Genomic DNA, 14,121 nt, shown 5'->3' on the forward strand with positions numbered 1-14,121 from the left:
TTTAAATATTTAACTTGGCAGGCACAGCCTTTTGTGCTGGAGGCTACTGAGCAAAGCATTTATTCAGAATGAAAATATCACTTAGTGAAAGAGCATGGATGTCTGGAATCCCACCACTATCACCACCAAAAACAATCTGGACCCAACCCACAGAAATTATTTTGATCAGAATAGCTCAACTATATCAAATTTATTGCATACTGCTAACACTGAATTCAAGTACGGAGGTTTCTTAATCATTCTTTTCACCAATGAAACTCTGGAAGCGATGAGAACTCCTGTAAACTCTTAAGAATAGTCTCCTATGAAAGTAACACAAAAGCCATGAATAACAGTAGGCAAAATCAGAATTCTTGTACCCCACTGGAATGTTCTGCATAGCTGCTGCACTGCATTTTTACAAGATAAGGGCTACATATTGCTTCTCTGACAGCTGCCTGAGTGCGATCGCCTGGAGGCAGAACCAGCTAACTGAAATGATGTAAAGTGGACTTTTACTTTTGTAAATGATAAACCCACAGAAAGGAAACTTTCTTTAAGGACTGTGGTTTTAAAGCTATATAGAACTATATACAATGAAAAGATCAAGTGGCTAGGAATAGTTAGGGTACAATGTTAGAATAAATCATTTCCCCTGTAATTAAAGTTAAAGACTTACTTTTTCAGCTTTCCAAAATAGTGGAGTCTTAAGTATGGGAAGGTTAAAAGCTGACTTCATAATGGGAAAAGTTAGAACATAAGCAGGAATGTTAACTATAAATTGCTGCCTGACTTGGAAGGTCAGAGGTCAGCTCCTGTTAGAGCACTAGGATAAGCTGGTCTCTGTTGAAGCTTTGGAATCTGCCTGGATATGACAGCTGTGTTGGGCCTCCTAGGCACTCAGTGAAGATGAAGTGAGCCTGAGTAAGAGGTCTCTCAACTGTATGCAATCAGCACTCCTGCATGCATGAGATGGTTGTCCATGCCAGATATGTGATGGACCTACATAATAATCCCTTCTATCATTTCTGTGGGTACAATTCATCTTTACTTGGTGATACTGAAAACCATTACTCATGCAACAGACAGTGTCTGGGATTATGTAGATGTATAGCTTCTACAATGGGAAATACAATAAGGAACCATGGGTATTCAGAAATGTATGGTACCAGACTTATCAGTAAAGGTGGTAAACTAACAGTGATGGATAAAACCATAGGAATTAAGTAAAAGCCCTCCCAAAGACTTCATAACTGTATGCTGTAAAAAGAAAATTCTGTCTTCATGACCTGGTTGGTACAATGGTTAGCAAAGTGCTATCTAGTTAAAATCACAAGTAACGATTAGCTGTTCTGTTGGGACAATGGATGCCTGATGATAGACCAGGAGGAAACAAACCTAAAGCTGGTAACAGAGGACTATCCCTGAGCAAAGCTGTGGAACCCCTGTAATGTGCTCACATGAATGGCAAGAGCAACAGCAGATAAAAACGGCGATACTTCAAGAATTACAGAGAAAAGATTTGTACAGTTTCACAAGAGCACAGGCAAAAGGACTTTAGTTCTGAAGGGGGTATCTATTAAGGCTGGCTAGAAGAAATGTCCATTGGGAGTGAAAGCAAGCAGCAGAGTTATAGGCTGAAAGTCGCATTCAAATAGTTAAACAGTGACGGTAGCTACCATTTAAATGGCTCTGGGATCTCATAATAGTTCTATGCATGTGAACTCAACTGTTAAATTTGCACTTCATTTTAAAACTCAGTTTTGATTCTGGGCTACAGCCTTGGGTCTTGCACATAGCAAACACCTGCTTTATTATTGAACTGAAGTCTTAGTCTTGTAACAACAATCTCAAATTATCCTATTCCTATATCTTATATTGTGTTATAGTTTTTCAAATAATACTCTGAAATTATACTTCTCTTTTAAATAAGAGTTGTCTTAATTAACTATACCTCAGCAGGGAGGAATGAGCCATGTCTATATCACCATGGGATTATCATCCAACTCTCACTCTGCAAGGGGTTGGGGTAGGCAAACATAATAATGCACATGGCATTATTCCTTTTCTATACAACGTATAAGCAGAGAATAAAGCTTGTGATTTTTGAAGTCATAATTAGTGTCACGTATAGTAGGGGCACGCAGTAGCTGAAAGTTAAGAACACTGATGTCTAGCTCCTTTTAAGGCTGTTTTTAACCAGAGTTGGTGTTACAGATGGGGCTCTCGCTAATTAGAATTACATTTCCCTTTTTGGTTTATAACATCCAACAAGATTTTTATAAAATTTTAACATACACCCAGAATAGGTGAGAGATAATCAAACTACATGTATATGATATTTGAGACATTTTTCACTAGAGCAACTTCATTTGCATGCAAATTTAAGAGTTTGTACAAATCAGGGCCATTTAAATGACAGGTAGCCAAATGACACCCTTTCCTTAGGCAGGTGTCACCAGCACTTGCTATGACCAGCCCTTGTTCTCTGAACCCAGTGCACTCTCAGTACATTATTCCAAACAACTACCACTATTTAAGACAAGCTACACAGGCATGATCTAAGTCAGCCATCTTGGTTTTAAACAATAGGGTAGCTCCTCTGGTTCCTTTTTCTTTGGAGGTAGTCAACTTGACCCTCAATTAGAATTCCTAATTCAACATACAGTATGCTTGTTAATCATGATATAGTAATGGTTTTACACATTTAGTGATTATTGATAATAACTAGATATTAGAGCCCAAATAATGTTAATTGCCCACTCTTAGCGTATTTTTGCCATTTGTAGTCTCGATGACTACAGAGCTCATCCTGAAGTGGCACCCTAGACTTTAGAGATTCTTTGCCCATTGTGTTTTACAAAGAGATAGAGAAAGAGGCTTAAGGCCCTTCTTCTGGAGTTGAATGAAGGGATAAAGAGGAATCTTGCCCAGACTGTGATCTGGTAGGGAGACTTAGCTGTGGATCTGTGAACAATGATCTGTGAATAGCCTGTAAGATGTGGCTTTATGCCTAGTGATTTATGAAAGATAAATCTGTCAATAACGGATTCATAGAGCTATAAACTACACAGCCCAGAATGCATTTTAGAAGTATAGAAGAATGTTTAGACAAGCTAGAATATCCTGGCAAAGTCATCACTGAGAAACTCAGTCATCACGTAGCTCCAACAGGAACAACTTCCATGAACACACCAAGGGACAATGCCTAGACCCCTGAGGCATTTATGTCTGCTTGAACACCTACCTAAGGCTTCTTCCCCAGAGGACTCCAACTGGTTTATAGCTAAGACACAGGTGCTTCGACTTCTAATTGACTACTTCCATTGACATCTCTGCCTCACTGGGCTCTCTGTACACAGGAGTGTCATCCTGGAATCCTATAGTTGACTATGACTTACCTGGATTAGTTTTCTCTGTGTAAATGGTTCATTGTGAGATGTGTCCAAAAAGAATGTCTTAGGAAAAAGGAGCCTGAGCAGAATAAACCAGTTTTCTGTTTACTTAACAAGTCACAGCAATGTATAAGTTTGGAAAGTGCCTACTATATCATTTCCTGGGCATGCACAAGGAGCCAGCCCTGTGCCGAGCACTGTGGGCATGGCTTATTTAATGCACTAACAGAGAGATTGTTGTTAAAGGCAATGTTGTAGAATCTTAAAAAGCATATGTTGAAGGAAAAGGTGTCATTTTTTTCAGTGGTGGAACCACTGATAAGTCGCCCTTGCTTCCGTGAATAACCTCCCACCCACACTCAGGCAGGGAACTCTAAATTCAGGGCATCACACACAGAGAAGGTGCGAAAGCAGGAAGGGGCTTGCTTAGATGAAGGGCTTCTGTGAGAGACAGAAGGGGTTAGAAGGTGAACCTGACTAAAATTTATTATGTAAATGGGTGGAACTGTTAAAGACATAAACATGCCTCATTACAGTAGCTCACTTAGCCTTTTAGAGAAATATAGGATGCATGAATTTTTTTGTGTGCCACACAAGTTTGGCTGGGTGACCTTAGTCGCCCTTGTCTTCTATAATAGGAGGAGGATAATGAAGATGTGTCATCAGATTTGCCAGGAGGACTTCATGAGGTCATTTTTACAAATGCTGAACATTGCAGGCACACAAGAAGAACTCAGTCAAGACAAGCGGCCATATTTGTTTCTGACAAGAGTATATGAAGAATCCAGAATGGGCTGTGTGGTGGTGGCGCACGCCTTTAATCACAGCACTTGGGAGGCAGAGGCAAGTTGATCTCTGTGAGTTTGAGGCCAGACTGGTCTACAAGCCAGTTACATAGAGAAACCCTGTCTCAAACAAAACAAAACAAAACAGGAATCCAGGACTGTTGGCACTCAGCAGAGACAGATGGATCTTTGGGAGTTCCCTGCATGCCTGATCTACATAGTGAGTTCTAGACCAGTCAAGAATACATAGTGAAACCCTATCTCAAACTCAAAACAATAAATAAACAAAAATTATAAGATATATTAGGAGAAGAGAAGTGAATTTAGAATTTCAAGACATGAATTACAGGTATTAACTTAGCTGTATGACTTGCAAAAACTTAATCATCAGAGTTCAGTTCCTGTAGTGGGGCATACTATCAGGGCAATCTTTCAGAGGATTGCTAAGGCCTTGGTTTCTCCAACTCATAGTTTTAGGAAGCTATGAGAACTTGTATGTTGGTTCAGCAGATGAAGGTACTTGCTGCCAAGGTGACCTGAGTTCAATCCCTGGGGTTTACATGATGGAAGGAGAGAACCAATTCCTATGAGTTGTCCTCTAACTTCTACACATGTGATATAGCATGTGCTCATGCACAAATATTCACATGGGTACACACACACACACACACTCACACACATATGAGAGAGAGAACATGATATAATTTAAAAGCTGAAGTTATGTTAGAAGTACAGCACAGGTAAATTTCACAGATCTAAATGTAAGTCTTAGATGACATTAAATCAACTGCAAATAATAGTAAAATTCAACTTCTTACATTTTCCTGAATCAGATTAGTTTTCTGATTCCCATTTCATTTCAAAACACAATTTAGAGTTTAAATTTTTTTCTCCAACAAAACCATTACTATTTAAGTCATTCTATTGGTTCTAACAGCTATTCTTGCTCTTACTTGACCAGCAATGTTAAGACTAACACAATACTGCCAGCAGCTAGCTGGGGTTAGGGGTGGGGAGAAATAGATTATAGGTTATGCTCTGTGGTTCCATTTATTTAAAAGAGTTTATGGTTCTCCAAACTGGTCCAATGCCAGAGAGGAAGAAAACAGTGCAATTTATAGTCTGACCAGAGTAGGAGGGTCAATGAGCTGTGTGACTCAGGAGGAACTGGCTAACTCTCTAAGGGATGGCGCTGTGTCAAAGTCCATGCTCTATTTCTTACACATCTCCGGGGTCCATTTGGAAAGATGGGGGGCAGGTGCAAAACTTGGGAGAGAAGACTGTCAAATAAGCAGAAAAAGGAAACATGTTCTCAGATGCACATGCTAACACAAGACACTTGACTTTCTATAGGAAACAGAAAGGGAAGGCTAAGTAGTAGAATGCTGAACACTTTTCTTAATACCACCAAGGAAAACCAAGTATAGCTAAGTGTAGATATTGGGGGAGAACAGGCCAGCAAGGGCAACAGCTGAGACCACAAAGAAAGTTTAGACAGAGCAGGTTTTCCTGCATCTCTGGGGTTTCAAGAGCTCTGCAGCTTCAGTTTTACCCAATACAGTCCCTGTGATGGCACCAAAGTTCAATGTTAGACAAATATCGGATGCTCAGGACATTGTGGCTATCATTCTCACTTGATCCCTATGCAACTGCTATACTAGATTTGGGAACCACTGTTCCCAGCTGGCTAGTGATGCAGCCATAGGTCAGGTCCCTGGTGTTTTGGGACAAAGTAGCAGCAACAGAAACAATGTTACAGTCAGTAGAGGCTTGACATGTTAGAATGCCACCAGCTGCAGCATGGCATATTTTAGAGCAACTTATTCTCCATGAAATGGTATTATGCAAATTCCTTGACACAAAGAATAAGTTCTGTGTCACATTGTAGTGGGGTGACATCACAGATATTGGAATTGCAATCTTCTGGATTTTACATATGCATGACTGTTTCACATAAATTAATGACACAGAGTTGGATGACTCAACTCAGATGTATTTTAAACTTGAGGAAAAATTGGGTACAGTGGGGGCAGTCTTATCTAGGAAGTATGAAACAATCATATACAGAAATTACTTCTAATGAGACATTTAATGAATCACATTGGTGTCATTTACAATTCAGAAGGAATATTCCAAAATAAAGAATGAAAAGAGGCTAGAAATACCAACTTTCAAATGCCAGAAAAGAGACACTCCTTAACGGTCTTCCGACCTGCTGATAACCAGGTAAGAAGGTTAAAATTTAAGCAGGGAGATTAGTATTAGGTACAAACAAAGCTTTCTCCTGTGGAATGAAAACATCAGGGACTAGGGTAGGAGCGTTGGACAGCCCTCCCATCCCAGCATCAGAAGAATGAGGAAAAAGGATGTGAATTTGAGGCCAGCCTGGGCTATATAATAATTCAAGGACATCCGAAGTTACATAGTGAGATCTTATCTAAAAAAAGAAAAGTCAACAAACTACCCAGCCAACTAAACAATCCAAAAACATCAGAAGAGAGAGGGAGAGAGGGAGAGAGAGAGGAGAGGGAGAGGGAGAGGGAGAGGGAGAGGAGAGGGAGAGGGACAGGAGAGGGAGAGGGACAGGGACAGGGAGAGGAGAGGGAGAGGGAGAGGGAGAGGGAGAGGGGAGAGAGAGAGGGAGTGGGAGAGAGAGAGAGAGAGAGAGAGAGAGAGAGAGAGAGAGAGAGAGAGAGGGAGAGGGAGAGGGAGAGGGAGAGAGAGAGAATGTGTTATAAGTATCTTCTAGCTTCTTGTACTCTCTCAAGTGTAATAAAGAAGCAGGAGGGCTTTTACTGAATGTGTGCATGTGGCAGCATCTAACTCAAGTGCTCACTTGTCAGTAGTGATTAAACAGAATAGGCCACTAGAAGGGTAGAAGGCCAATCACTTGGGAAGCTGGAAGTCAATTATCAAATCATTAGAATTTATGTTTCCACTTTTGCGTTAAGAAACCATACCGACAAGTCCTGAAGTTTTCCCTCATCTTTATTCTTTTGAAGCCCTTCCTAGGCAAGCCTGAGTACACAGAGAGGCACTTGGACAGCAGAGGCATATCTCAGATACAGTCTCATTAGCTACCTCTACAGGTACATTTAACAGTACCTCATCCTAGAAGCTAGGCGGTGGTGGCACATGCCTTTAATCCCAGCACTCGGGAGGCAGAGGCAGACGGATCTCTGTGAGTTCGAGGCCAGGCTGGACCGACAGCCTCCAAAACAATACAGAGAAACCCTGTCTCGTAAAACCAAAACAAAAAAAAAAACCAAAAAAAAAAAAATAAAACAGTACCTCATCCTAGATCCCCGTCTTTGTGAGCACATGGCTCCTCAGTCCCTGCTATAGTTCCTTATTCCTGGAGGGATAGTTGCTGTTGTTTTCTTTTACATTTGCTTATTTAGGATGCGTATGCTTGTGACTGCCATGTCATATATCAGGAGGTCAGAGAACTACTGGTCTTCTCTTTCCATTGTGTGGGTACTGGAATTGAGTTCAAGTCATCAGGTTTATCATCTAACATACTTAACTGCTAAGCCATCTCACAAGCCAAGAGATAGAACTTTTGGCTGAAGTATCATCTTCAACTCCTATGTATACTTTTCTTCCATCTTTCTCCCCTCCCTTCCACTTTTCCTCTTTTTCTGCCTCTCCCTCTTTTTTGGACAAGGTCTTACTATGTAGTCCATACTGACTTTAAAATGTTCTATCCTCCTGCCTTGGCCTCCTGAATTCTGTGATCATGAGTATGTACCTCTACACCCACCCCGCTTTTCCATTGACCTTTAGTAAAGACTGAGGTTTCTCTGTGACTGTTTTTCTTTCTGGCCCATTTGAATATTGCCAGGGCACCATTGTCCTTGCTTCATGGAGACTCTATGACCTCTGTATGGTCAGCATTGCTCACTTAAGAAGACCTATGCGTGTCTCTCAGGCATCTTTCTAAAAGGTAGGTGAAACTCAAGAAAAACCTCATTAAACCCATCATCTATAGCTTTATCCTCTCTCTTGCTTAATCTTACAAGCATCAACTGGGTGGACCCAGGAGTAACCATCCTAATTTCAGGATTACATTCATGCTTCAACACCTTCTTTTGCAATAAATCCCACGCTCTGATTGGAGTGATTGCCAAAGGAACTAATACGCAAACCATTCCTTTGAATCTGATGAAGGCGATTTTTAGTCATAGTGTCCGAACCATCATACCCACAGCTCGAAGGGGAAGAAAAGAGTTTCAGTTAGACCTAAGTGCTACTACACACATGAAAAAAGCTGCCTCATTAGTGCAGGTCCCTGAGAAAAGTACTGCACAAGGTGCTGTTTACTAGAATTTAATTCATTAGCAGAAGGTGGAAAGAGTGTGGATTACCTCAGTTGCAATAGCCAGACTGAAGACACTTTGTTTGGAAACATTCAGTCCCAAGTCAGCATTTCCTTACCAATGGTCAGGATCAACTCCTGAACTATCAGTCATACACAGTTTTAGTGAGCAACGATAGTCTCTTTCCTGACAAGTCTAAAGCAAATTTGCAAAACAGAGACGTGAAATAACACAGATCTTAAATATTGCATCCATCTCTAACTATTCTGTGACTTCTTGTGAGATGTGTCTATGACTCTAAGGTCTTTCACGGAAGAGTAAGTTCACCCCAGTCCACAGGGCCCAGAACACACAAATAAAATGACTTGCTAGGGTTAAGGCAGTGTAGCAGAGGAAAACTATAAATGAGTTTAGAGTTCTTGGCTTAGTGGGTTCAAGCAACATTCTGTGGGACCCTGGGCTCTTCAGAGGTGCTGAGCTCTTCAACTCGGGGGTGTACTCTAAACTACAGCAGCAGTGGCTGCTGAGAGTGGGGGGGTCCATTTTCTTCAAGAGGAGCCACTTGACATGAATTTGAGGGAGGGTGGGAAGTGGGAGGAGGGGGTATGTGATGAAAATTGCACTCATGTAAGAAATTCTAAAAGAAAAAAATGCAGCGAGACAGAAGAGGGCTTAAAAGGGAGCAATGATACAAACTGATTGCCTACTCTATTATTGTTGTTTTTAATGGAACATTTTCCTTTTCTTAATTGAAAATAGATTTTTTCATATAATATGTTCTTATTACAATACCCCTCCCTCAGCTCCTCCCTGCTCTTTACCAGTTCCCACCCAATCCCCACCCTTTCTTCCCCGCTGCTCATGTAAATGCTTTTACTTTTATGTGCCACCCATATGTATGCTTTTTAAAATATGTATCTGTTCATCAAACACACATACAGATAAACATATTTTTCCTTTCTAATACACACATGTACTTTGTCATTTCATTTTATGTGTGAAGGGTGTTGTACTGAAGATACATGTCTGAAAACTGCTGTCTGGCTAATCCTATCCTTTGATTTTGTAGGGGAATAGACTGAGTTATAAAGGAATCAAGCAGTTTCTAACATGCTGTGCATGTTAGAAGCAGAATGGAAAAGGGGGCTATTTTCAGAAAAATCTCTAAATTTATGACATTAAAAGGGCAAAAGGATCTTCAATGTGTTCTGGGCTCCTCTTGAAATGTCTTAAACAACACCCAAGGTGTCTCAATTGCTTCTAAAAGAAGTACATCTCTAGGCTTGATGCAATACAATCTATTAATATAAGTAATTGCATTAAACACACACACGACATGGCCAAAACAGCAAAACACTTTGACAGTCATCACTCAGGCAAAATCATGGTTCATTGGAAATGTAGCAAGTGTGTCAATTCCATTGCATTTTCAAAGTTTCATAAACAGAAGATACAGGCGGGGAGATCATGTACCTCTCAAAGCCAACATTTGTCAGGGTGAAACTTCACACAAAGTCTTAGACATTGTGCTCTGTTTCCCTTATTCCAGCAGAGCTTGCACAGGACAGAATTAAACTCTCTACTACAACTAGAAAGATGATTTTTAACTCTATTGCCCTTTGTAAGTCACAGGTGATCTACTCATTGCCGCATAGAATATAATGGCCTAAATGATGTGACTATAAAGATGTTTCAGTTTCCAACGCTTAGCTTCAACTACATCAGCTATCTTACTTTTACAAAGAAAACTTCTACAGCTTGTGGTACATTTAGCTGTACTCACCAGATGGTCAATTTTGTAGTAACTAAAAATGCTAATTAGACAGACAGTGGAGGGAAGCAACCTGAGGACTGGAAAAGAACATTGGCTTTCCTGTGGACACACTCGGGTTCTGTTCCCAGCCCTCTCTGTCAACTGCTAGTCACAGACCTTGCCTGAGCCATTTTCTCATCTCCAGACTTTAGATACACCAACTCCCTCCTTTTAACGGTTTATAATGTGTTATATGTTAAATTCCCCAGTGTTCGAATTCACAAAAGACCCTCCATAAAGTGGAAGCTAGTGTTATTAGAGAAATAGAACAGTTATTTGTTAAATTATTAAGTAGAGGACAAGGAGTAGCATTTACAACTATGCACAGTGTGTAAGTTAAACCAAAACAGGAACAAATGGGGATGAGCAAGAGGGGCATCAGTCAACATTTCCCAACAACATATTTTAGTGACATTATATCTCTTGTCTTTTAAAATACTCAATTATAAAACTAGCCATGTTAGTCTAAGCAACTTTTTTAAAACTGTGGTCTTAAAGCCAAAATAACAGTGTTCGAGCAGCCTGAAATTTTATGACCTTAGGCCTGAAGAGAGCTCATAAAAAAACAAAGTGTAACTATGTATTTGTCTGAGTTGTCATGTGATTTAGAAAATTTTATCAGGTCTTTATTGGGATGCTTACCAATTTTAGACCCTGGGTAAATTGGCTATCTCTCTCTCTCTCCATATATATATATATATATTTCATATTTATATATAAATATATAAAACAGCTTGTTTAAATGCAGAATCACATTTTAGTGAAAGTTTCATGAATAATATTTTCCCCATAAAAAAGAGACAATGCATTACAAAATTAAATGAAAAACCTGCTAAATAAAAAACCTGCAATCTCCTGACTTCCATTCCTATCCATTTTACTGTATAAAATAACTACTACCAAAATGTTGGAATAAAGCTTCCAGGCATTTTTTTCCTTATAAGTAGAATGTTAGATGTTCAAGGATCAGCTTAAAATTTATTTCATAAAAGCTTCAGTCATATTTAAGGGCTGGAGGTCTTCCAGTAGATTATCCGGTGGTCATAAATATACCAACTGACACTGGAGTGTCTGAAAACTGAGGAGGAGCAAAGGCAGTGTTATTTACAAGTGGCTAGGTATGTTTTGAAGACTAATTAATAATTTGGTCCTTTTACGTAAACTAAATCACACATCTTAATTAAACTAATAAATATTCCTGGAATATGCTTATAAAATAAATACTATGACAGTTTCAAGGAATGAAATAATATTATTTTGCTATGTAGTTACGAAATAAATCAACATTTGAAACTTGTAATGTTCAAATATTTATGGGAGTGAAATGCCACATTTGGTGGCTGGAGAGATGGCTCACTAGTTAAGAGTTCTGGCTGCTCTTCCAGAGGACTCAGATTCAATTCCTAGTACCCACACGGGAACTCACAACTGTCCCTGTCCATAACTCCAGTTCCACAGGACCTGGCACCCTCACACAGACATATATGCAGGCAAAACATGAATGTACATAAGAACAAATAAATCTCAAGAAAAAGAAATATCATATTTTATTACATAGAATTTGAAGACTGAATATTAATACTGAAGCAACAGGAAATGAATGAAAAGCCTGCTAAGTACCATGAACTTGCTATTTTTATTGCACTTATGAAAACAAAAAAGCATATATGTTTAAGTTTTCTCAACTCATGATATAAAAGTGTTAAAGGAATGTTTGAGAGCCATATCGCCGTTGCAATATGTGTGTAGTGGGTACTCAATAAACAGCCGTTGAGCGAACAAGCAACACTTATTATTTAAACTTAAAATCTGTGATAAGTATTATTACAAGAAGACAAATAGAATAATTTTTTGAAATTTATAGTTTTAATTATAAGATTGATCTTTGTAGAAAGTAACAGAAGAAGAGGAATGTGAAATATTGTGAATTTGTTATGCAATCACTTATGACTGCACTATAGGTCAGTTTCAGGCAAGAGAGAATGAGTAGATGGCCTGATACAGTACATATGGAGGGCAGCAGCTAGGAAAATAGCAACAGGAAGTCTTCTGGAAGCACTCATACTTTCTTAAGACAGGTAAAAATCTTCTAAAGATAGTGTTTAGGTTTGGGACATTCCAGGAGAAAGTAAGCAGATTTGGAGAAAGTGGGTCAACGAAACAGAAAATAGATTTACATAACCAAAGCAAGATGGTGTAGCCAAAAGATGAGCTTCCAAAAAAAAAGTAATTGGAATGTAAAAAGGATAAAAGGCAAAGGTAAATTAACAGATTTCTTTCATATAAACTCAGCTGTAAAAACAACTGAGGAGCTAAAATGGTAACATTGTCCAACTAAGCACACCAAAGCTGGTATAGAGGTATAGAGATGTCAAATTTTAGGTAATGGGTCATGAGTGTCTGTACATGCGTGTGAGTGTGTGTGTGTGTGTGTGTGTGATCATAGAATTATGTTCATAGTCTATGACATGCACAGTCCAAATTATTTGAAGTATACTCTAGTATATTTGAGCAGTTAATCAATACTTTTCAGTGGGATGTAAGCTTAACCAGAGATACTATTGTAGTGCAGTTATAGCTCAGGATCAGTAGCATTTAGTTATTATACAAAATTTACTTTGAAAGCAACACTATGTAGAGTCTTAAAAGCTAAATGGAAGGACAGATTCATTAAGTTGGTATTTTAATGTGCATTTTGAATTGTGGCTCTGCATGTTGGTTTATCTTATACAACTTAACATAATAGAATAGTTATGTTCAAAAGCAGTCTGTGACAGTCACTGAAGCACAAAGGTTGTCTATGCCAGTAATTACTGCCAACTGAAATAAATAAATTACTGTCATCTGAGCCCCAGAGCTAAAAATAAGTCTCAATGCCATTTGTTTAACTGAGATTTTTTTCACTTATTTGGGATATAAATCGGAAATGTGTGAAACCCACTTATATTTAGCTGCTTATATCAGAAATTGGTACTAGCTAAATGAATTTATAAAAGGATTTTATGTGTTTCCCAGTAATTTTTTTGTCTGGGGGGGTTGCCAAAAATGAACCTTGCAAGTATATCGTCAGTTATAAACTTTTCATTCAATCAATGCATAAAGTTATGGAATGTGTTCTTTGAGAAGGAATGACAAATATTATAAAGATAAATTCATTTTATTCTGGAATTTATTAAAATTTACAGAAATCTGACTGAGGGGGTCATTCTTGCTTCCAGTCTATGGGCAAGCACTAATATAATAGCAGGGAGTAATTTACCACCCACACAAACAAGAGTTAGCTATCCTATGCAAATGATTCATGTATTTAGATGTGCGTTTGTTTGCTTACATAATAATACACCTTAGGTCTCACTGACTGCCTGATTCTACCTTAATCTTTGCTTTTATTTACCTTATCCAAGTGTGACTGTTTCCATATCAGAGAGGTAAGCTGGATTGTTCATTTACAACTGTTAATGTAAACAATCCACAATATTTTCCTATGGAGTCACCATAAATAATTCTAAAGTAGCTACTCTAGACACAAAACTAACTTCATTGTGCAGTTTTTTAAGCATCATAGGAGAATACCAAGATAGAATTAGGGAAAAACATCAAAATGTGTATTAGATGGCACTGAAATGGACTTACACTTCATTAAAGTGAAAACTTTTATAATATTCTAAACGTGTTGTAAAAAGAAATGAGATGGCTGAGTGGTAAAGAACTTGATACGGGTTTATCCACATGGCTTTATATTCCAGGTGCTTTTCTGTAAGTCATGAAAGTTCTCTAGCTTCATTAATTCCTAACCCTTGCAAACACCCAAGGCAACCTTTGCAGTCCTG

At 38.7% G+C, this 14,121-nt stretch overlaps 1 protein-coding gene across 8 annotated transcripts in view; it reads right to left on the reverse strand.

Annotated features, from left to right (window-relative positions):
• Positions 1-14,121, reverse strand: part of Pde4d (phosphodiesterase 4D) — a 1,369,715-nt gene that overhangs the window by 232,626 nt on the left and 1,122,968 nt on the right. The gene's annotated exons all lie outside the window — the stretch shown is intronic.

This window comes from Mesocricetus auratus, unplaced genomic scaffold (genome assembly GCF_017639785.1).
Source record: "Mesocricetus auratus isolate SY011 unplaced genomic scaffold, BCM_Maur_2.0 Super-Scaffold_100020, whole genome shotgun sequence".
In the NCBI taxonomy this organism is placed as follows: domain Eukaryota; kingdom Metazoa; phylum Chordata; class Mammalia; order Rodentia; family Cricetidae; genus Mesocricetus; species Mesocricetus auratus.